Source organism: Mytilus californianus, unplaced genomic scaffold (assembly GCF_021869535.1).
Source record: "Mytilus californianus isolate M0D057914Y unplaced genomic scaffold, xbMytCali1.0.p SCAF_28, whole genome shotgun sequence".
Classification (NCBI taxonomy): Eukaryota; Metazoa; Mollusca; class Bivalvia; order Mytilida; family Mytilidae; genus Mytilus; species Mytilus californianus.
The window spans coordinates 34,717-61,079 of NW_026262677.1; the positions used below are offsets into that span (position 1 = coordinate 34,717).

A 26,363-nucleotide genomic window follows, 5' to 3' on the forward strand; every position below is an offset into this window, starting at 1 on the left:
TGATACACAGTGCTTATGTACTAGTATAGTTACACTATATTGACGTAGCCACTGGAAAATAAATTGTAAGCAGGGGGTCTGTGGGGTGGCATATCTCAATATTGCCGAGACTGAGCAATGAAAATTTGAATCAAGCCATAAGAATATTGCAAGCAGGAATACGTGAAAGTGCTGTTGCTAGACAATTTTACGTCAGCAACTCATTTTAAAGTCTTTACAACAACGGAACAGGTAGACGGGATTTATTGATGACCACCATGACAAGATCAATATGAAGTGATAACACCACGTCAATAAAATTTGATTACGCAACGTCATTTGCGCGACATGTTTAAGGGCATACGATACAGTTTTGATCCCGTAATGAAATTTTGATGAAAATTTGCATATAGGCTATTTTTTACCTGATTAAATCAAATATGCAATAAAAAATATACCGTCATGTGCTACTTTTTGAGTAAATTGAGGTTGAAATTTCAGATATTTCCTCAAAATTCGGATTTGTGGACGTATTTTTCCTTTCAACAGAAATACATAACTTTTTTGTTTTGAAAGATAAACACAAGCTTTTTTTGTTAAATTATTTGTAATTTCTGTATTATATAAATGTTCTATAAATTTGTACATTTTATTTTTACAAGTAACTCATATTTATCAAATGTTCATGAATGTAGCAAAAAAATAATGTAGAAAAAAAACGTATTTTTTTGCTGTATATTTATCAAATTTAAAATAATTGCACTATTGACGTTTTCATGAAAATTGGTACACATAATCTTCATACGTAATCAAACCAAATGTCATTTAAAAAAAGAAGGGTCCATGAACTCGTTTTCAAGTTAAATCAGTTTGAATGATAAAAATCAGTCGAAAACTGCATCTTTTCCCGATAAGTCACAATTTGACGTCGCGAAAATAACACTTTACGTTAGCAACGTCATTACTTCCCCTGTAACTGTATCGTATGCCCTTAAGGGCGCAAATTCAACTGATATTCAAGTCGTAGAATCGTTTAGGCGTTGGTTGGGGGAAAACCAGGTGTCAGTGCATACCACACGATTTGAACATTAAACATGAAGTAATCAATTCAACTTTCGAACTGCAAACTTCTTTTAGACAATAATGTAATGAATGAAATTTATGTTTATATATAAATACATTTATTTTACAAAAATCGCATATTTGAAAATGAGAATTAATAAGAATAACATGGTGTTGCGTTTAAAAATCCGTCAGTATAGTAAAATTCTTTTTGAAAAAAAAAAATGTTTTATAAAATTATTTGTAAGCACATGCTTACAATGCTACACTGTTACTGGTGCTACGCCACTGTCAGACAGAGTTTAGATGTATAGTAATACAGCTCATCCGCAGTAACTGCGTAACAGGAGCGAAAGTACATACATATTAACAGGAAACAAATCGAGTAGACCATGAAAAATATATAAATATAAAATAATTTGCATATGAATTGATTCTGTTTCACATAATACTGACGTCGAATAGAGTGAACCCGTGCGGATCTTTATAAACAATGCCACGAGGTCAACACTGTCCGCAAACTAACACATAGAGTATCAGAAGATATACTGTGTCCCAGCTGGAAGGTCAATGTATTATGTCCCAGCAGCAAGTGATCAGCAAAATGTTAAAAAACAATTATTTTATTCCATCGCTAATGATCTTTGCTGTAATATTTTTGTTGCAACATCATTACTACAAATCACAAACTGAAATTAGGAACCTAGTCAAATATCGTAAGTCCGTTTCCAATAATGGTAATGTATTATGTATGTTATTTTAGTGTACATTTATTTATATCATAACAGAATATTTCTATGTTTCAAGAACTTTTCATGTGATACTTTATTTAACTACTACAAAATAGGAAATGTTGTCACAATATAGACATGACTTATAGTTGTCTCTATCCTCGGCCTTTGGGTCCTGGTGAATATTTGTCTCAATGGCAATCATATAACATTTTTATATAGATACCAAAGAAAACTTGCAATCGTTGGAAGTACGCTTGAAGTACTTGGTGTCTATACAAGACTCAAGGTTCATCAGAAGGAATTGAAAAATATGGTCGTGTTTACACCCCAAAATTTACTCCGAGTACAGACGAACCTGTGCATCTGGTTAAATTTATAGGCATGGCAGGAACTAGATAATTACATTTTAAATGCATTTTATGTTTCAGAAAATGTATAACTTACTTCGGTTTTGAGATTCCTTTTTTTTTCGTTTCCACAGGAGTGCCAAAATAAACAAACTCCCGAATTTCATTTTTAAAATACGGTCTACCCAATTACACTGTTTATATCGCCTATTGTTGTGCAGTTTTGTATTGTCCATCTATTGTCCATGTCAATTTATACAATTTAAATAACTCACGTATATTATTACATAGGGGAACATCTCAAACAATATTCCAAACTTAATTTATTTTGGCACCTTCTGTGGGGAAAAAAGGAATCTCAAAATCCATAAAAGTTCATAGTTTTCTGAAATATAGAATGCATTTAGATCTAAAATGTAATGATCTAGTTCCTGTCATGCCTTAAAACTTTACCAGGTGCACAAGTTTGTCTGTATTCAGAAAAAAAATTAGTGATGCAAATACGGGCATATTTGCCAAAAGGTTATGATGAACCTTAAACCTTGTTCACTCTGATATCGGCTGGCGCATTTCCTAAAATATTTCCTGCAACAATTTCACGCAGAAAAAATCGCGACCTCTTGCAATGTCTAATGTAGATAAGGTGAAGAAATTAATAACAAGTTAACAAATAGCAATAACAAGAAATACAAGATGCATTGATTTGTAACATATGTATAATTGATTACTTTTCAGTAACTTATGTTGTTGGCAAAAACATAATCCCTATCTACCTACCCAACCCTATAAGGCACGGGCAGGCAACATCAAACAAAGAATTTTTTAAGGGTGGCCTAGTCAACTTTGTTATCAATCCTCTCAGATTGTTTTACGATTATTAAGCTGGACCCAAGTGAAATAGCAATTATATTGAGATTCAATATTTTAATAATATTACTTAGAAAAAGCTATTGAAAAGTGTGAAATAAAATGTAAAAGAAAAAATATGGATTAAGACTTGACATAAACATACAAGTAAATTAAGCAGAAAATAAAATTGGAAATCTCATCTTAAGACGGACACACCCTCAAACGAATCAGCAAACGAACACACAATATGCCGAATACAGCCAACACAGGACGTCTGATATATGAAAAAAAAATATTAGATTCCAACTTTTGGAACATATATGCTTCACACATAGATTGATGAGTTCATTGCATTATTCAAATTATCTTTTTCAGGGAAAAGGGTGACAATATCAAAACCAATCTCGTTAGATTCCACCGAGCAACGGGACAAAGCATTTGAATCATTGGCAACGTAAGCATTTTTGCAAATTCAAGAAACCGTAATGAATACTTGATTCAATACGTACACCTTATTTATCGTTTTCGAAGTGTCATCTTTTTCACATTTCTAAAAAAAAAAATCTGAAACGCATCATTTCGAGGTGCGGGGGAGGGGTGTGTGTGCAAACTTCAAAATATTTTAAGGGATACTTCAAGTCCTTGATCAGTCCATCAATACCCTTTCTGTTGCATGTGCACAATGTGGAAGCCCTATACGCTCGCTGTCAATCCCAATTTCCTCGTTTTCCGTTTTTTGCCATGGCGTTGTCAGTCTTTTCTTCGACTTTTTTTTACCGGTCTTTTTTCAATGAGTTTTAAATGTCCCCTACATGTATTTTTCGACTTTTTTTTTAAATGAATATCGTCATTAATTGACCGTCGGTAATATACCCACTGATAGTTTTTTAACAGTCACTGTAATACAGTTGACCACAAATGATTTCTTTATTCTTAGAACTGTTTTTTTTTACTTAGCTATACAAATTTGGCTTACCGGTTTCTTTGGACGAGGTTAAATGCTACGTGTGTCCAAGGTATAGAACCACTAATTTGGGCCTGGTCAGAAAGAGCAAACTGCACATTTTAAACAAAATAGTTCCTTCGCGTAACTTTAACCATAATTAAATATTTGGGTATTTTTGGTATCACATTAAATCTTAAGGACTTGTGATCTCTGTAGAACCCTTGTTGAAATTTTCTCTTGAATGACAAAAAATCTATGAAATTAAAGTAGGAGGGCATGTTTGCCTTGTTGCTAAGATAAGAAGTACTCATTTTTGTACAACCAAACTTCCGAGAATTAGGCCAGAAAACATCTGCAGGTCCACATACAACAGATCCGTGTCAATACCATATGTTCAGAAAAAAGTAAAAGAACAAAAATACCGAACTCCGAGGAAAATTCCAAACGGAAAGTCCTTTATGAATTGGCAAAATCAAAAGCTCAAACACATCAAATGATTGGAAAAACAACTGTCATATATTCCTGACTTGGTAGATGCATTTTCTTATGTAGAAAATGGTGGATTAAACCTGGTTTTATAGCTAGCTAAACCTCTCACTTGTATGACAGTCGCATAGAATTCAGATTTACATAGACTGAGTCAAGAAAGTTGATAATACAAAGACACACTTCTACCAATTACTACAAACCCAAAACTGAGCATTTAAATATTACATAACAGAAGACGAATGCATTCTGGGAAGAAAATTAGTTAATTCTTATCTATTGAGATTTTACTGATACTGTTATATTCATTTATTTACCAATACGGTTGTCAAATTACTCTTTATTTGTTTTAGAGAGTTACGTCAAGTAGGTGGAATTGAATACAAATGTCCCAATTTAAAAAATCGAGGAAACTGGTACGACTGCAATTCTTCCCCGTTCGTAGTAAGAAAACCATGTTTGGTGTATTCATTTGGGTATGTATTATTTTCAATGAATCCAATTGACTAATGTATCAAAACTCATGTCGATTCTTTTCGTCAGAAGTGTGAAAATGTTTGTCCTGTTACTGAAGATTTTTCATGTTACCGTCTATATTTTACTTTATTTCTAAAATCTTATCTATAATAACAAAAATGGTGTGAACAACAAAGGTAAATTATTTCTACATGAAACTAACAGTAAAAGGTTTTTCTTCCTATAGTATAATAGTTTCTAGATGAACCAAAACACAAAAGAAGTATGATCTTTAGAACTTAGGTACTGTATCAATTTAAGGAAAAATTTCTTAAACTTATGTAAACTTTACAATACAGTATTGTATTGTTTAATGAGTTTATCGATATTTGATAGAATATTGCAAGAAGTACATGTAAACAGCAAATAGTATTTTCAATATATCTTTTATTCACATTAGAAACTTTTTTTTTAAAATGAGGCACTTTGGTAAAAGGAAAAAAACTGGAACTTTTGGTACCATTTTTTACATTGCTATAGTTACCATGCATGTATGTTTTTTTTTAATTGAAGACAACAGTTCTTGAATCCTCAATGTTTGTTCTTTGTTTTGTGCTATTAAAATACAGGTTCCAAAGATATTCTTTTTTGTTTTTCCCATTGCCAAAATATAGAATTTTTTTTATATTGTCGCATTTACATAAATTATATCACATAACATATCTAGTTGTGTCGTGTGGTTGACTTGTTAAAATATATGTATTTCTGTATCTTACGATGCGATTGTTTGTTAAATGTTGACAGTTTTTGTCTCGCTTGACGGAGTCAAAATGCGAGACATAGGTATGCTGTTTCCGGCGACGTCGTCGACGGCGGCGGCGGCGGCGGCGTCGTCGTCAACAATGTATTTGTCTGTGATAAGGTCTAGTTTATGGTGAACCACTAGTGGTTAGTTAAAGATATTTGGTATGCAGTTGTATTAGTATTGGCACATCTCATTACCATGGAGATAACTTGGTCCCGCCCCCTAATGTGTGGTCTATCGACTTTGAAATTTTTGCTTAGTTTTCATGTATTAGTTTGTGATTAGGCCAGTTAATGGGGAACCACTAGTGGTAAGTTAATGATAATTGGTATGCAGTTGTATAAGCATTGGCATATCTCATTTCCATGGAGATTATTTGGCCCCGCCCCCTCAGTCATGGTCTATTGACTTTGAAATTTTTGCTTAGTTTTCATGTGTTAGTTTTTGATTAGGTCAGTTTTTGGGGAACCACTAGTGGTAAGTAAATAATAATTGGTATGCAGTTGTATAAGCATTTGCATATCTCATTTCCATGGCGATTATTTGGCCCCGCTCCCTCAGTCATGGTCTATTGACTTTGAAACATTTGCTTAGTTTTCATGTATTAGTTTGTGATTAGGTCGGTTTATGGGGAACCACTAGTGGTAGGTCAATGATATTTGGTATGCAGTTGTATTAGCATTGGTACATCTCATTACAATGGAGATTATTTGACCCCGCCCCATCAGTGATGGTTTATTGAATTTGAAATTTTGCTTAGTTTACATGTATTAGTTTTTTGTTTAAAGGGAACTACTTATGATAAGTCAATGGTATTTGGTATGCAGTTATATTAGCATTGGTACATCTCATTTCCATGGAGATTGTTTGGCCATGTACCTTCAGTCATGATTTATTGACTTTGAATATTTGCAAAACTTACATGTAAAAGTGTTGCTATTTTAATTTCAACATTTGCATTATCGAAATAACCAAAAAGCGAGACATATCTCTGTGATAACAGTTTATTGTGGTTATAGTATCTTTGCTAATAAGTAGTCTTTGATTACCCCCACATATTTGTCTGCTTTATTGCACAGTCGTGACGTCATCGACCTCCAGGAAAAACGTCTTGACATCTTTTGTCTTCTCGTGAGTTTTGATCACGAAAACGTCCCCGACTTTTAGATGAAGAACAGCCAATCAAGTGCTTTTCTTTTGCATTTGGTTTTGTTACGTTCAGACGGGGATTTTTTTTTATGAAAGAATATAATCAATACTCTCAGTTTCATTCTTTTTATAAATTCATTTAATTCATTTATAAAATAAAGAAATACAGGGCAAAACTTTTAAAATGAAATCAGTTGCATTTGAGACAAAAAAAAAACAACAAAAAAAAACCACATAACTTCATTGACGGGTTTTAAAGATTAGATTTGAAAATTACACTCTCAGCTTGGAAATAAATGGAAAAACGGGAAACAATTGTATGCGTCCGATGGAATCACCTTCGACAGGAACGCTCAAAGTAAAGAAAAGTATATATAGTTCCTTAACACCTGAGGAGCTATATAAGCAGAAGGGACCTTAAAATAATAGCCAATAGGAGTCCACTTTTCCTGATGAAGTTTGAACTTTAGTTTCTTAGTAAATTCAAAATTTATGAACGGATCATTTAAGGAAGAAGTATTCTAAATCAGATAAGTACAGATGCACTGACAACTGAGCTGTCCTCGGGACAAATAGTTCACCATCAGTGGTATCGGCATTGTAGACAAGAAACTCGGGTCAGATGTTACACATGTCTGCATAATATTGAAAAAGATATAGAGCGAAATTTTTAAGATCGCATGCATTTGTAATAGAATCTGAAATATCAGGATCAATAGAACGTAGAATTCTAAACGATTTCCGAATTCCAGTGGTAAAAAAGAAATTCTTATTCATTCCTTGTCCGCAGGCAGTTGTTTCTGAAGAAAAAAAATTACGTGTATACTTTAATATAAATATAAAAGTAAGAAGATGTGGTATAATTGCCAATGAGACAGCTCTGCACCAGAGACCAAATGACATAGAAGTTAACAACTATAGGTCACCGTACGGCCTCAAACAATGAGCAAAACCAATACCGCATAGTCATCTAAAAAAGGCTTCGAAATGACAAATGTAAAACAATTCAAACGAGAAAACTAACGACCTGATTTACGTACAAAATAATGAACGAAAATCATATATGATATACAGCAACAAACGACAACCACTGAATTGCAGGCTCCTGACTTGGGACAGGCAGTCTATTGTTGTTTTTTTATTCAGAGACAAATGCCTGTGTCATTGTCACTAAAAATGTATACTTTATTTTATCGTTTTAATGTTTTTGCAAGATCATAAAAAATCCTATAGGATTTCATAAGATTCTTATTGATTGCATCTCGAAAACAGTTATCAACTCTCTAAGCGTTTCATATTTAAAGGCATGAATTTTGTATTCTTCAGAATAAATTACGATTTCCGATTTGATGACGTAATGGCTGACCTTGGTTGCGAAGTTCATTCATTCGACCCAAGGTATGTAAACAGCATTTTTTTGTACCAGTATCTAAGGTATTAGCATAAAACCGTCATTTCTTGTCCCACTACTCTTTACCTCGAATCCTGTATCCGGTGAAATGGTTAATGTGTGCTTCTACAAAGACACCAAATGAAATCAATTCAATGATTTATCGTTTTTCAATTGAAGATCAACAAGTTCGGTAAGAGAGCCACCATTTGATTTTTATGGGGGGGCTAGGATGAAAAATTTTGTCCTGCCTTTTTATTTTTCCCTCTGTTCGGTCCTGCCTTTTTATTTTTCACTCTATTTGATCCTGCCTTTTTTTTTAGTTTATCCTGACTTTTTTTTTACATAAATTGTCATCCTGCCTTTTTTTTTTGCAAATAATCTCATCCTGCCTTTTTTTTTTACTCAAAACTCCTGTCCTGCCTATTTTTTTCAAATTTCATCCTAGCCCCCTCATAAAAATCAAATGGTAGCTCCCTAAGACAACGTGCCATCTTCAACACTACATATGTGTGTTTTCAGTATGCCATCTTCAACACTACATATGTGTGTTTTCAGTATGCAAATCTTCTGATCGTTCCTAGTCTAAAAAGATGTAATAACTTATAAAAAAATACATATATATATATGATGTTCACATATTTGTGGCCGTGTGTGTCATGTACTTTCGACACAGCTGATTGATTGGAAATAGATAACAACTATTTGATGTCGTTTTCATTTTTTTCGCGTCGGATAAACACGCATTAATAACTTAACTGATCAGAAACTTTATTCCAATTCAAGGTTGCATGCCAGACTCGTTTTGACAAAACCCTTACAGATTCCCTGCTGTAGTGAGAGATGCACCCTAACGTACTTCTTGGGTTGAAAATTTTAGCTGAAATGGGGGTCGAACAATTTATAGGTTTGGCGGGCAATGGAATCTGGACCAACCAAATACATTTTTGTAAGTGTCTGTACAAGGTCATGAGTACTAGGGCAAAAATGCCACACATGTGTCACGCATGTACCTAAAAACGCATGTGTCACAGGTGTGTCACATGCGTAATACACATGTTTCTTGCCACGCATGTGAATCATGCGTGGTACACATGCGTTCACATGCGTAATACACGCATGTGAATCGCATGTGTCAGAAAAACACCTGTGTCACGCATGTGTTGGAAAACGCATGTGACACATGCGATATTTGCATGTGTAACACATGTATAGTCAAACGCATGTGTAACGCATGTGTTACACAGGAAAATTTTGTTGATGTGAATTTAAGTTACATTTTTCACATGAATTTTATGTTAAATTTTTCATGTGAAATTCACATGAAAAAAAAGTTAATTGTGTCCAAGTTGAAAAAAATTAACATCAAAATTAAAACTTGTTTATTAACATCTAATACCTTGTAAGACATATATTCCATTGAAAATCTTATTTTACTTTTAAAAAAATTATTTTCACATGAAACCCCCCTTTTTTTGAATGATCAATGCATTTAAATGGGGAAACATAATTGGAACCCCCCTTTTATCCTGTGTTGGGACCCTCCCCCTTTTAAAAATGGCTGGATCAGCCCCTGATTATCCTTAATTGTCACCATAATAAATGGTATTTTATCCAATCAGCTTAGGAAAATAATCGCAGTAAAAAAAAGGCAAAGTAAATAAAATTGCAATAATTGTCAGATATGGGTCCAGGATCCTTAAAAAAAAGTGAGACTAGACTTGTAAAAAGTCTCTCTCTATATATAATTCCTAAAGGGAGTAGGCCAGGGGATTCTGTGAATCATCCCCCTTCCCTCATAAAATGTTCTTCTTATTTGAACAATTAAAAGTTTAATCTTTAAACATTTATTTTAATTAAGATTTTCATTGGTATTTCTTTTAATACATATACACAGGTAAAAGAAGTATGCATTTATATTGGGAGAATTTGGTGTTAATTGCAGATCTTTTGATCTTCACCACTTTGAAAAAAAATTATTTAGAACTTGGAATATCTAGATGTGTTGTGTTGTGTTTTTGTTATTATTGTTTGAATAACTTTCTCAAAGGTGTGTTACAATAACCTTACATCTCTTTTTATTCCTATATATCTGCCAACTATCTTGGACAAAAGACAGACAGATACACCCAGTAGATATATTTAAGTCTTAGGTGCTTCATACAGTTATGGAACTAAATTATAAATTTGCATATTTTATTTAGTATTTTCTTATTTGTAACCCTTGTGTCACAAAAATGACTGATTGTATGTAACATTGACATTGGGTTGTACAAGTGTAAATTTAAAAATTACCTGGTTTGGTAGTTCAAACAAACGTGACCAATTAACATTGTCAATACTTGATTGTTGACCATTCTGATTATCTGTCCAAGTACAAAACTATGCTAACAATATAATACACATGAGCATATAGAAAGTACTTGAAAAGTTTCAGAGTGTTTGGGGTAGTCTGTCCTGTTCAATACGGCTCATAAGATAAAGGGGAAAGCAACACTATTATCGTGTTTAAATCACGACAAACAATAGTCACTACATACTTTCGTCCCTTTAATTTTTAGGCTTATACAATGTACAGAATAATATACCATTATAACTTTATCATACATTTCTTCATCTTTGGTGTGGAATAAAAGCAAAGGATATAATTACCTGCTTATATTTTACTTGTGTTTCAAGCAAGCATTTGGTGGGTTGAGAGGGGTTTACTGTAACGGCGGTTATAAACTTACATAGGCGGATCCAGGGTGGGGGGCCAGGGCCCCCCTTTCGTGGGAAAAATTTGGTTGATTATATAGGGAATCACTGAAGCATGACTAGAGCGGCCCCCCCCTTAGGTCAGTCAGCGGGCCCCCCTTATGAAAAGTTCTGGATCCGCCACTGACTTACCACCACCCACGTGCCCCCATATCAGTGTCCTGCAGGCACTTGCCCGCAGGTGGTGTCAAAAGTTACATGTGCTTGTGTTTTTTCAAAGTTCATAAAATGTGGAACAAATGTCCTCAATTTCTCTATTCTATTTATAAGGGGAACATAAATATCAATGATCAGTGTTGGAGCTGGGACTATTGTATAATAGTCTCCATAATAGTCCCAGGTTGGAGGCATTAATGTCATTAATACCATTGTGAGGGTACTACTGGAAAGAAGTGGTTTAAGAATAGATCAACCAAGGATTTGTTTATTGGATCAACGGTGATAACATTTTAAAACTGTGATACCCAAACAACCTTGGTATGAAATACTGTACAGAAATTCCCAGTAACCGTTGGGCTTAACATTACATAAAAACTAAAGATTGTGCCATTGACGGATCCAGAAATTTTCATAAGGGGGCCCACTGACTGCTAAAGAGGGGGCCTCCCTAGTCATGCATCAGTGATTCCCGATATAATAGATCAAATTTTTGCCACAAAAAGGGGAGGGGCAGGGTGCTCTAAATCCGCCTTTATGTGCAACACGAACCTCCAAAATACATGGGTGAACTCAAGTATTGTGAATGATAAAGTTAGGAACTTTCTGCTCAACATGTGGCAACCTAGGTTTGAGTATACATGTAATTGCCAACTTGAAATTAAGTAAGTAAAACTTTGATTTGATTCGCCATATTGGCAAACATGTGAAGATAAGATCTGGTGAGCTTTTCGTCGAATATCATGAGGAGATAGTGTTAAAAGTATTTGCATAGTTCATGAGTTGAAAATTATAAAACAAAATATATTGTTTAACCTTGGACAAAAAGATCAAGTCCAAAACTGGCTGTTATTTGTGTAGGCTACCTTAATCTTGAAGAGTATGCAATTCTAAATCAAGGAGGCGGTAGGCAATTTCCTAATAATATTACAAAAGAACTTGTCACAGATTCTTAACTAAACGTCTATCAGATTAGTAAAATTTCTAATTCACTGACATCTGTTGGACATAGATACTCAAATTGCAGAATCTTATTAGTAATAAAAAAAAATCTGTGTTTTCTGTGACATCATTTTGAAAAATATATGTTTATATTTTATTTATTACACTCTAACTGTCTAACATTTAATTCTCCTCTGATTAGAATTTAGAGTAACTTATCGTTTGTCAATTTTCCAAACTTCCCATGCCCCCCTCAGCAGAGTTATTTAATTCTGAATGGAACAAAATGTGAATGAGTTATAAATAATATATAAATGATTGAATATTCTTTATTTAGTTTTTCTTTATTCTCAATTCTTCCAGAGACATGTATATGCTCTGAGAATAATGTCTTTGCATGATTCTTCATAATTAAGTATACTCAATTATTCTCTATGATCCTTCTTTCCATATTTTTGCTTTTCAACTATCTATATATTTTTTTTGTGTCCTTATTTAAATCCCCATTCTTGATTCCAGACTAACTCTCATATATATACGTAAATGTACGAAAGCTTGGTACTTCGAATACGGAAACCCGGAAATCTTTTCACCGTTGTCGTTTTTATACTATGACGCAAAATCCATGGACGCTCGTCTGCTGCTGAATTCATGTTTTAAAAGAATGGACAAAGATAGTCAGATAGTTGATACAAAGACCTTTGATTTTTCAAACTGATGGATCAAAAAGTTATTATAAACAGATATATTGAAATGGGTTAGTAACTTACATTGTCGACTAACTGAATCCGGGGAACGAAAGTCAACGCAACGAAAGTGTTTCGTTTTGATGGATTACGTACCAACTTATTGTACTTGGAAAGCGCAATGAAATGTAAATATAATCATGCGCATTTTTAGGAAGATGCTAGTGCTATACTTTTCACGAAAAACCATTTGACTTTATCCATGTCATGCATGTATAAACCCGAAAATCAGTCAAAGATTGGCAAAAACGGAAGCAAGTCAACTCGCCCCATTGCAATTGGCAAAACGCCCCATTATTTTAAAATCGCTCCACTCTTGTTTAGGCAGCTACCATTTGATTTTTATGGGAGAGGGGGCTTTGACGGAATTTGAAAGAATGCGGGACAGGAGTTTTGAGTAAAAAAATAAAAGCCAGGACCGAAAAGAATGAATAATAAACTGTCAGGACAGATATTACAAGTAAAAAAAATGCAGGATAACTGCTCATAACATTTTCATCCTAGCCCCCCCCCCCCCACCAAATCAAGTGGTAGCTCCCTTCATACCAACTTGCTTGCCCCACATTAAAAAAAAATCGCCCCACTTTTGAAAAGGATTAAATCCTGTTAAATATACAATGTCAATGTACTCCTGCCAACAGTGGCAACTTGCCTAACTTGGGTAAAATCCAAATGAATATAATCATGATAATATATAATAAATATATTATAAACAGATAAAGGTCTACCAACTCGCCCTACATGTACTTTAAAAAAATGAAAACTTATCTACCCAGAATTAAAAAAAAAAATTGAAATTTAATATATGATATTTATTGAATTTAAATGATATTTCATTTCTTAAAATATAATTGTAGATTCATTATTTACTATTATTTGATTTATGTATTTATTGGAAAATAACTTTATTCTTGCATTAGCTTAGTTATTTGCAAAATAATTGCAAAGAAACCTGTTAATTGTATCATAATCTATCTGATTGTTTTTTAGCCGACTCAAAATCATGCTGTTAATTAGGGCCCCCTGTTGTACATGTACTTAGGAATCGGACACCTCCAGAAGATGCAGGGACAAAACTTAAAGGGAGCCCAGTCGCCCATGGCTCCTAGATTTTGAGCTGGGCCCCTAAACTTTCAGGTAAATTTCAGTTGAACATATAGAAACTAATTATGAAATATCTGGTCTGGGCTCCCAGCTTGAAATTCCCTAGTTTAGTCCTTGAGATGAAAGATCTAGTAGTTTGTGGTGCCGAACCCACCTCCTAACCTGGTATATTGATGTGAAAAGGGCTTAACTCGTCAGATCTATACAAAGTAGAAAGACATCTAACAAAACCACACACAAGACGTGGTGGGTACTTACACATCCCCACAACAAAAAAAGACCAAGTTCAGATCTGAGAGTACTCCCAGTTACTAACACCTAGTTCAAAGCCAAAAACAAAGTACATTGTACATGTACAATGTATTTACCACCAAACCTTGCCTGGTTTAGTCCATTTCTCAGATACTACCTTATATAAAATAGTCCAACTTTTGGTGTAATTTAAACAACTTTGAATGACTTAAAATTTCAAAGTATCATGATTATTAATAACTTAATCCCCAAAGATTGGCATTATAAATCATGTCAGATTCAGAGATCCTGTAATATATACTGTACATGTAATCACTTTTGTTCATCCCTTCATTCAAGGGTCATATGGAATTTATATGATGGATTAGAACATTAATAAAATGATTAAATACTTTTTTGTAGTCATTTTTTTTTCAGGGAAAGTTTGTTGGTCTAGTTTTAAAAGATCAAAGCAAGCCAATTTTGCCAGATCAAAATATTAAAGGCAATTTTGGCAGATACATTGTATTATAACTTCATTTTATTAAACATTATTTATTTTAGCTTTTTCAACGAAAGTACATGTACAATTACTTTGAGAAGTAGGAGAAGCTAAGCAACAGGACAGAATTCATTTGAGGCATTGCTTTCTAGATTATATAGTGGAGTCATAGATTGTCCTATTGATTTATGTGGATATGAGGAGCAGTAGTCAATGAATAATTTTGTGATGAGAGGTATGTAATGAAAATGATAACTATGTTTGAATAATTTTTTCTTGTCAGGCTCTGTACATGCAGTTTCGAAGATTTTTTTAAAAGTTTGAGGTCAAAGAGTTTAAAGTTTGATTCTTGTAATGTTGTGGGCAAGTTCGAAAATTATCCATGTTAGAAGTGACAAATTTATTTTTTTTACAGGTCATTTTTATAGAAAATTGCATTCAAAGCTCTCTTAATCGCTTGTTCTTTTTTGTCTAGCCACAACAGTTATGAAGCTGTGACTTAGGCATGCTGTTTTCAATAGAGGCATAGTCGTAAAAAAATTGTTGATATTCATGATGAGGTCAGTTTAAGGAAACCAAGAAATAAAACCTTTGCACCTTTTGTTGGCGGTATACCATCTTTTCCGCAAGTTCATTGTTTTCTGTTGAGTATTAAATTTATAATTAAGATTTATTACTACATCGGTGATCCGTTTATTTGGCAATTTATACAGGAATAATGTCACTTTGAAATGTACGAGTTAGAAAGTAAGTGCTATTAAAATTTAGGTTTACAGAAGTTATTCCGTGGAAATATATATTGTTTAATGTAATGAAAATTGCATTGCAAGCAATCCCAAACAGGTCTACATTTCTTTTAGATTATTTATGAAAATGTTTAAAAGAACAACCATATTGTATACTACAGCAAAAAAGTTTTGAGGTCGTATATTGCTATCAACTCGTTCGAAGACATTTGGTTTCCGGACAATAACTTCAGTTTAAGTGTATGAATGTCTATGAAATTAGATTTAAAGGTTCAATACCACAAAAGGAAGGTTGGGATTATTTTTTGCGTCATGGTTCAACCAGTGTAGGAATTAGGGGCCAAAAAAGGCCCAAATCAAGCATTTTTCTAAATTCAGGACAATAACTTGTTTATAAGTATTTTAATTGCTATGAAATTGTACCACAAGTAGAAGGTTAAGTTTCATTTTGGGGGTATTTGCCCAAACCATTCATGAATTAGAGACCAAAAAGGGTCTAAAACAAGCATTGTCAGACTGGCCTATATTATTAATTGATCATGATAAGTTGTTCTCGTTTAGAATACATAAAATATTTGCCTTCTGGACATTAAAATAAGAAAAAAAGTCAATCCGTTTATGTTTTTGCATTATCAGAATGAATTTGCAAATATATAACAATTAAATTATGTTGTATCCTTGGAGCTTTTTCAATGACCTAGCATATAAATATAAAAAGATGAGGTATGATCCTCAATGTGACAACTATCAATTAATAGATCAAAGGACAAAGATGTAAACATTTACTTGTCAATGTACAGCCTTAAACAATGAACAAAAATCAATACCATAAAGTAACCTACAAGGATGAAAAATATAAACTACATACAGTAATGGCAGACAGCAAACAACATAAGAACCAACTTTCAAAATTAGCCAAAAAGGACTGGATTCATCAATAGGTCTTATAATAAAAAAGGTGCAAAAAACATGTTTTCCCAAACTAAAATATCTATCAGTTTACATTCAACAGATTTAGTGTAACAATGTTTTACAGTTGTCAATTTATGCAGTCTTAAGAAAAGTATGACTGTGTAATGTCAAAATATTCAATATATCAAAAGGGTATAAAACCTATTTCTCAATGCAAGTATGCAAGGATGTACAGACAGACAAGTGTAAAACTTGATGCCCCCTCCGTTACGACAAGGGCATAAAAAAGAGATGCACAATGGGACTATGTCGGAAGTTTTAATAAATTATGAATTACATGTTTATGCAGAAAAAACACATACAAATGTGTGTTCTTGTGTGCAGATATAACTAATTCCATGTCAAAATTCCATGTATGTTTGACAAAGTTGTTGATATCCAAAAAACATTAAAAAACTTTAAATGGGGATTTTCCAGTTTTGGGACAATAACTCAAAATGTGTTCACCAAATGGCAAGAAACTTTTCTGACTTGTTTGTATCTATTGACATGAGCTCCCTTTCGATTTTTATAAATTTAAGATTTTATGTTTCCAAGTTGTGGGGTTATATTCATTTAAAAAAGGGAGATTTTCCAGTTTTCAGACAATAACTCAAAAATGCTTACAGCAGTTTTCATAAAACTTTGGTGAATTGTTTATATTTATTGTCATAAGCTCCCTTTTGGTTTTTATTAATTTTAGATTTTATGTTTCAGAGTTATGTGATTTTATTCATAAAAAAGGGGGATTTTCATATTTCAGACAATGCTTTGAGCAGTTATCATGAAACTTTGGTGACTGGTTTATATCTATTAAGATAACCTCCCTTTTAGTTTTTCATGAATGTCCTGATTATGACATTGAAAAGTTATTGAACTTTATTCTTTGAATAAGCGATTGGTGTAACATGTGCTCATGGTGCAGCTGTCTATTTATTTTGGGCCAGGTTTTCAAATTGGTCTACATGCAGGGGTTAAAATTTGCATTAAAAATGAAAGGTCCTGGACTATTTGAAATTTTCAGTCCAGTGAAAGGTCCTCCATTTTTTTTGTCAACATTGAAACCATTCTGAAGCGTACGAAAGGTATAAATAAAATGTACTTCTAGACTTTTTATAACTAAAATAGGGGGGGGGGGGGGGGGTGGGGGGGGGGGGGGGGGGGGGGGGGGGGGGGGGGGTGGGGGGGAGGGGGGGGGGGGGGGGGGGGGGGGGGGGCGCCCCCCCTTTAGTGGTAAAAATTTGGTGTTGATTATATAGGGGAATCACTGAAGCATGACTGGAGTGTGGCCCGCCGCCCCCCCCACCCCCCACCCCCCCCCCCTTTTAGTTATAAAAAGTTCTGGATCCGCCACTGTTTACTATCACATCAGTAGGTAAATACAGAATTCTCCTAAATGGATAAGCCAATTGTTTGCAAAACTCTTTGAATACTTATTATAGTCTTGCATCCACATGCTATTAATAAAGTACTGTTTTCTCCCTTTCAGCTGTACATTGTATTACAACAAATGGACAGAGGAGTTGACTATTGATAGTGACTGATAATGGACTGGAGTAACCTAGGGTCCAATGACTCCATGCCTGACAGTCCATGTGTACATGTATGTCAACAGCCAATTCTAAGTAACCTTAAACATATATATACAAAAGACCTAAAATAATAGTATGTGCATCTATGGGAGACTTATATGTCACTGTTATCACACAGTGTTGTGTGGCTTCATTACTGATTAGAGACTAATCAGATTATCCTTTACTTTAAGTTCAAATATAATGTACATGTACTCAATGATTATGACTTGCCTTCATTAACTTGTAATAATTATGATGCAGGATCCAACAAAAGTATTTTTTTTTTTTACCTACATTTTATGCATCAGTCTCGCTGATTTTTTAAGTACCTTGTAAATGTATATGGATATATGTATGAATTTAGTTGTAATACTTAGTTTTGAGCCTTGCACATATATACATCATTGTACATTGTCATAGAAGTTAAAATTACTTTGATCGCTGTCAGACAATGACAGAGTGTTTTTGAACATTGCTTCATAATTGCTGATCAGATTACCTTATTTAATTAATAAAATGTTATTGTCACAGATTGAAATTTTTAGTATTTTATAAATAAGGTCTTACAATGTAAGGTATAGGATTGTCAATGAGAAAACATTCCATTAGTCAAAGAGGATGTAAAAAAATTTAGGTCAATGTATGACTTTCAACAATGAACAAAACCATACTACTGTAAAAGCAGAAATTTTCGTGGAGGATTTAATTTTGTTTATTTCGTGGGAAGAATATATCCACATAACCTACATATAATATCACTTCCATTTACTGGAAAACCACGAAATTAAATCCCCATGAAATCTTGTAAAGAGACAAAACCACGAAATTTTAAGCCCACGAAAATTAATGTTTCTACAGTATATAGTCAGCTGTAAAAGATCCTGACAAAGTGAGCAACAATCCAATCCAGAAAACTAGTGATGTTCCAATTACCATGTGCAGTATTGGTTATAATATAAAAATATCACTTGTTTTCTCTCTCTTTGCCAAGGGATAACTGTATTCCTAATTTATTCTTATTGGAAAGCAGACTGCATCAGGTTAAGATTTTATATGATAATCACAGGAATTTTAATTTTCAGAATTAGCTCCTCAGATGTAAGTGGAAGGGAAGCTATATACATTATATGTTTAAATGAAATTAACAACAGGATAAGATATTGAGGAGATCCTATAGCTACAGTATATATAAATGTAACTGGTATGTATTTGTTACAGTATTTAATTTCCAAATGGTATAACAAAAATACTGAATTCCAAGGCAATTTCAAAAAAATCGTAAGGGTTCCGCAGAACCCAGTGTCTCGCCTACTTTTGCTGTTAATTGCATCATTTTCTCATCACTTGGCGTCCGTCGTCGTCCGTTAACTTTTACAAAAATCTTCTCTGAAACTATTGGGCCAAATAAAACCAAACTTGGCCTAAATCATCCTTAGAGTATCTAGTTTTAAAAATGTATCCGTTGACCCTGCCCATCAACCAAGATGGCCAATATTGCTAAAAATAGAACATGGGGGTAAAATGCAGTTTTTGGCTTCTAGCTTTGAAACCAAAGCATTTAGAGCAAATCTGACATGGGGTAAAAATGTTCATCAGGTGAATATCTATCTCTGTTGAATTTTCAGACGCATCAGACAACCCGTTGTTGGGTTGCTGCCCCTGAATTGGTAATTTTAAGAATTTTTTTTTCAATTTTTATACGACCACAAAAAATTATTGGTATCACGTTGTCGTCGTCGTCACCCAAAGACACATGGTTTCCGGACAATAACTTAAGTATTAGTAAATAGAAATCTATGAAATTTAAACATAAGGTTTATAACCACAAAAGGAAGGTTGGGATTGATTTTGGGGGTTATGGTCCCAACAGTTTAGGAATTAGGGGCCCAAATAAGCATTTTTCTAGTTTCATGACAATAACTTGTGGAACAGTGTATGGATCTCTCTGAAATTATACTACAAGTTTCCATACCACAAAGGGATGGTTAGGATTGGCTTTGGGGGGTTATGGCTCAAACCATTTAGGAATTGGGGGCAAAAAAAGTGAGAAAAAACAAGGGTGTCCTGGTTAATGGACAATTACTTAAGTACAAATTACAGTGTAAGGGAGGTAATTCAAATACATCTTGGAAATTTGAATTGAAATTATGACCATAACTGAGGGAAAGATTTTTTTTTTTTGGAAAAAGAGGGGGGGGGGACAATTTTTTCTCCTCAAGATTTCAGAAATCAAAATCAAAAAGAAAATCCTTCAAATTTATTTTTTTATTTAAAAAGGGGATGGAGGTCAATTCGCAACAGCATAGTGTATTACACAAAAGCAAAATTTTGAATATAAATTCAAGTCATATAACCAATTCAAGTTCTTCGACTACAGTTATTCTGTGTCAGAAACCTATTATGTGTCAAATATTGAATTGCAATCCAAATTCAGACCTGTATCAAGCGCGAATATTGTGTCCATATTTGCCCCAACTGTTCAGGGTTGGACCTCTGTGGTCATATCCAGCTGCGCTCGGCAAAGCAATTTATTGGTTATTATCTTGAACATTATAATAGAGATAAACTGTAAACAGCAATAATGTTCAGCAAAATAAGATTCACAAATAAGTCAACAGGATCAAAATGGTCAATTGACCCCATAAGGAGTTATTGCACTTTAAAGTCAAATTTAACAATTTTTTCGTAAATTTTTGTAATCTTTTACAAAAGTCTTTTCCTGAAACAACTGAGACAAATTTAACCAAACTTGGCCATAATAAGCATTAGGGTATCTAGTTTAAAAATAGAACATAGGGGGAAAAATGCAGTTTTTGACTTATATCTTTGAAACTAAAGCAAAAGTATATCGGTTGCATTATTTCATGCATCAATTGTAAAATGAAAAAAATATCAGGTGAGTGACACAGGCTCCTTGGAGCTTTTAGTTGGTATTGTAATTTAAATGAGGTTAAGACATGTAAGAAAGGGGCTTGAAAAATGAGGAATTGTGTTTCTACAAGCACTTAGTAATCTAGATCTATAATACTAAAATAACAAGGTCCAATTTGTGAGCCGGCATGACATAAAAATGACGATTCAAAGAATTCAACTTTATTTATAACTTATATATATAGAACAATGGTGTTGATTAAAAATTACACCATTCCAGGCCCATTTGTTTTCCACATAATTATTACAACAGATAATTAACAAGTTCTGGGTCGAAGGGTTCAAAAAGAAAGATTTTGAAAGCAGAGAAAACTGTGCACCTAATGACCAGCATGACATTATTAGATGACAAAACGAAAAATCTTAAAATTCAGGCTAAAAATAAGGCTAAGGTACTTTGCTTCAGTCACAACACCATGATGTCCCGGAGTATTCTAGTATATATTATATATACAGGTAATGTGTAGTACACATGCATGAATAGAGTTAGTTTTCATTATTACGGTAATTTATGTTGATAAAAATGAGAATATGTAGTATTATTGCCAATGAGACAACTATCCACCAGAGTCCAAATGACTGAATGTTAGCAACTATAGATCACTGTATGAACAGCTTTCAACAATGAGCAAAACTGATACTGCATCTAGCAAGCTATAAAAGGTCCTGAAATTACAGATGTAATACAATTCCAATTTACGTAAAAGACATTAAACAAAAAATAAATATGATAAACAACAACTATTATATTCCACTCCAGTTGTTCACACGATATATATATATATATATATATATATATGTAAGTTTGGTAAATCATTGGAGATTAAATTGATGTTATCATTTTTTGCCTGATTGGTAATCCAATATTTGATGTATGTTTTACAAAAAATATATGCTGTTTTTGTCTCGCTTGACGGAGTCAAAAAGCGAGGCATAGGTATGCTGTTTCTGGCGTTGGTGACGACAGCGGCGTCAACAATGTATTAGTTTGTGATTAGGTCTAGTTTATAGTGAACCACAAGTAGTAAGTCGAAGATATTTGGTATGCAGTTGTATTAGTATTGGCACATCTCATTACCATGGAGATTATTTGGCCCCGCCCCTCAGTTATGGTTTATTGACTTAATTTGAAATTCTTGCTTAGTCTTCATGTATTAGTTTGTGATTAGGTCAGTTTATGGAGAACCACTAGTGGTAAGTTAATTATGATTGGTATGCAGTTGTATAAGCATTGGCATATCTCATTTCCATGGAGATTATTTGGCCCCACCCTCTCAGTCATGGTCTATTGACTTTTAAATTTTTGCTTAGTTTTCATGTATTAGTTTGTGACTAGGTCAGTTTATGGGGAACCAATAGTGGTAAGTTCATGATAATTGGTATGCAGTTAAATACGCATTGGCATATCTCATTTCCATGAAGATTATTTGGCCCTGCCCCCTCAGTCATGGTCTATTGACTTTGAAACTTTTGCTTAGTTTTTATGTATTAGTTTGTGATTAGGTCGGCTTATGGGAAACCACTAGTGGTAAGTCAATGATATTTGGTATGCAGTTGTATTAGCATCGGCACATCTCATTACCATGGAGATTATTTCCCCCCCCCCCCCCCCCCCTCAGTTATCCTTTATTGACTTTAAAATTTTCTTAGTTTACATGTATTAGTTTGTGTTTAGGTTTTTTAAAGGGAACTACTTATGATAAGTCAATGGTATTTGGTATGCGTTGTATTAGCATTGGCACATTTAATTTCCATGGAGATTGTTTAGCCATGTACCTTTAGTCATGGTTCATTGACTTTGAATATTTGCAAATCTTACATGTTAAAGTGTTGCTATTTTAATTTCAACATTTGCATTATCGAAATTACTAAAAAGCGAGACATATCTCTGTGATTACAGTTTATTTTTTTTATTACAGCAACTGTATTCCAAGAGTCTGATGGCTGATAATGTATTACAGGATTTTACCATTCAAGCAACATCTTAGAAGGATAAGTGCAAATGTATGAAGGAAGCCTTGGGTACAAATAGCAATTACAGCAATTACATGCAGGAGAGAACTCTTAACATTACTAACAGACATGTAGTCATTATATGGGAGTGGTGTATTCAAGAAATCTAAAACACATGGAATTAAATATCGTGTATATTTTTTCAACCACAAGTTCTCTCAGAATATAATACAATTCAAATTCAAATTATTGTGCCAACATGACAATTACAGTCTAAAAATGGAAAATGCATGTTTTAAACTGATTTTTATATAAATATTTGAAATAACAAGAATTTTTAGTTTATTGTGCAGCCAAACTTTGAGATCTTCTAATGGTATATGCCTGTTGTTTGTCAACATTTGTTTTCTTTTTGCCTTAACCTTAAGATTGGTGTTAAAATGAAAAACTGAAATATATATGTGAAATAAGAAGGAAATGGTTGTAAATAACAGCAAGACTTTCAATATGGTATATCAAAATATATTTCACAGAACTTTCTATTTCAGTTAATTAATACAATGAGATATGAGGTATAAATAAATCAGACAGCTACACAACAAAAACACATGAAAGGCATTAAGGTGCTAACATACAGTCCTCAACAATGAACAGGTGTCTAAACAATGTCATGATCTACTTAATTAACCAGAGTCTATACCAATCAAAGAGCTGCCATCAACACCAAATTCTTTAAATATTTTTTTTTATTAGGATGAGACTTAGACAACCACTGAAAAGGTTCCTGGCTTGAAACAGGCACAGGAATATGTGGCAGGGTGAAATACTTTTTTTTCTTCAAAACTTTCAAAAGAAAAATTGGCATCTTTTGCAAGTAAGACTATTTCCATAATGGGATTGGATTGTCTCATGGCTGATAACCACAAAATGACTTGTACATACATATTAAAAATGAAATATACATTAGTGCATACATATTCTATAAATGAATCACCAATCCTTACATGACTTTTAAAAAAAGTATTGAGACTTGAACATAACCGAAAAAATTCTAGGAGTGAACTAAGGTGACCTGGATATTTGCTTGCCTTCTTTGTTTTATTGCATCTTATCTCTTGCATTGGAGATATTGTGAGTTGGGAGTTGATAGATAAATATTTTTTGTATTGTTTAGGATCAAGAAAGTAAAATATAATGGAAGTATGAACACATAGTCAAGACCAAGAAGAATATTTATATATCAAAATAGAATGTGTACTAGATTAGCATTAACTTATCTAAAATATGCTCAAATACTGTGAATTTGTGTGATTGATGCTCAATTCACCTTAATTTCATTTTGCCTGTGTATATATATAGAGAAAACACATGTATAACGCATGTGTAAGAAAAATGTGTTAGAAATTGCATGTAATTCACATGAGAACTGAGAAACATGTCAACAATCATGGTAATTGGACAAATAGGAGGACATTTTGAAAAATATTTAATACAGGCACCATGCCTTTTACATGTAGTAATCACGCATGTATCACGGGTGTATTTCCTTACGCATGTGATTCACATGTGAAACGCATGATCACATGTGTGTATCATGCGTATCACATGTGTTTTTCACACATGTGTCACATGCGTGGCATGAAACGTCTCTTTCACATGCGTGTGACACGCATGTGAAACGCATGTGTCACGCATGTACACATGTGTGGCATTTTTGCCAGTGTATGATAGTCAATCGTCTGTACCAGGTCATGAGTATGATAGTCAATCGTCTGTACCAAGTCATGAGTATGATAGTCAATCGTCTGTCCCTAGTCATGAGTATGATAGTCAATCGTCTGTCCCTAGTCATCAGTATGATAGTCAATCGTGTGTACTAAGTCATGAGTATGATAATCAATCGTCTGTACCAGGTCATGAGTATGATAGTCAATCGTCTGTACCAGGTCATGAGTATGATAGTCAATCGTCTGTATCAGGTCATGAGTATGATAGTCAATTGTCTGTACCAGGTCTTGAGTATGATAGTATATCGTCTGTACCAGGTCATGAGTATGATAGTCAATCGTCTGTACCAGGTCATGAGTATGATAGTATATCGTCTGTACCAGGTCATGAGTATGATAGTCAATCGTCTGTACCAGGTCTTGAGTATGATAGTATATCGTCTGTACCAGGTCATGAGTATGATAGTCAATCGTCTGTACCAGGTCATGAGTATGATAGTCAATCGTCTGTACTAAGTCATGAGTATGATAGTCAATCGTCTGTACCAAGTCATGAGTATGATAGTCAATCGTCTGTACCAGGTCTTGAGTATGATAATCAATCGTCTGTTCCAGGTCACGAGTATGATAGTCAATCGTCTGTCCCTAGTTGTGAGTATGAAAGTCAATCGTCTGTACCAGGTCATTAGTATGATAGTCAATCGTCTGTAGCAGGTCACGAGTATGATAGTCAATCGTCTGTCCCTAGTCATTATTATGATAGTCAATCGTATATCTCAAGTCATGAGTATAATAGTCAATCGTCTGTACCAGGTTATGAGTATGATATTCAATTGTCTGTACGAGGTCACGAGTATGATAGTCGATCGTCTGTCCCTAGTCATTAGTATGATAGTCAATCGTATGTCTCAAGTCATGAGTATGATAGTCAATCGTCTGTACCAGGTTATTAGTATGATATTCTATTGTCTGTACGAGGTCATGAGTATGATAGTCAATCGTCTGTCCCTAGTCATTATTATGATAGTCAATCGTATGTCTCAAGTCATGAGTATGATAGTCAATCGTGTATACTAAGTCATGAGTATAATAGTATATCGTCTGTACCAGGTCTTGAGTATGATAGTATATCGTCTGTACCAGGTCATGAGTATGATAGTCAATCGTCTGTACCAGTTCATGATTATGATAGTATATCGTCTGTACCAGGTCTTGAGTATGATAGTCAATCGTCTGTACCAGGTCTTGTGTATGATAATCAATCGTCTGTACCAGGTCATGAGTATGATAGTCAGTCGTCTGTACCAAGTCATGAGTATGATAGTCAATCGTCTGTACCAAGTCATGAGTATGATAGTCAATCGTCTGTACCAAGTCATGAGTATGATAGTCAATCGTCTGTACCAGGTCATGAGTATGATAGTCAATCGTCTGTACTAAGTCATCAGTATGATAGTCAATCGTCTGTACCAGGTCATGAGTATGATAGTCAATCGTCTGTCGCTAGTTATGAGTATGATAGTCAATCGTGTGTACTTAGTCATCAGTATCATAGTCAATCGTCTGTACCATGTCATGAGTATGATAGGCAATCGTCTGTACCATGTCATGAGTATGATAGTCAATCGTCTGTACCATGTCATGAGTATGAAAGTCAATCGTCTGTACCAAGTCATGAGTATGATAGTCAATCGTCTGTCCCTAGTCATCAGTATGATAGTCAATCGTCTGTACCAAGTCATGAGTATGATAGTCAATCGTCTGTACCAAGTCATGAGTATGATAGTCAATCGTCTGTACCAGGTCATGAGTATAATAGTCAATCGTCTGTACTATGTCA

At 33.9% G+C, this 26,363-nt stretch overlaps 1 long non-coding RNA gene across 1 annotated transcript; it reads left to right on the forward strand.

Annotated features, from left to right (window-relative positions):
• Positions 1-14,707: 14,707 nt before the first annotated feature.
• Positions 14,708-23,130, forward strand: LOC127732803 (uncharacterized). The gene is made up of 4 exons (XR_007996436.1): positions 14,708-14,876; positions 17,828-17,941; positions 18,995-19,113; positions 22,763-23,130. It is a non-coding gene; the product is annotated as an uncharacterized LOC127732803 (long non-coding RNA).
• Positions 23,131-26,363: the final 3,233 nt, after the last annotated feature.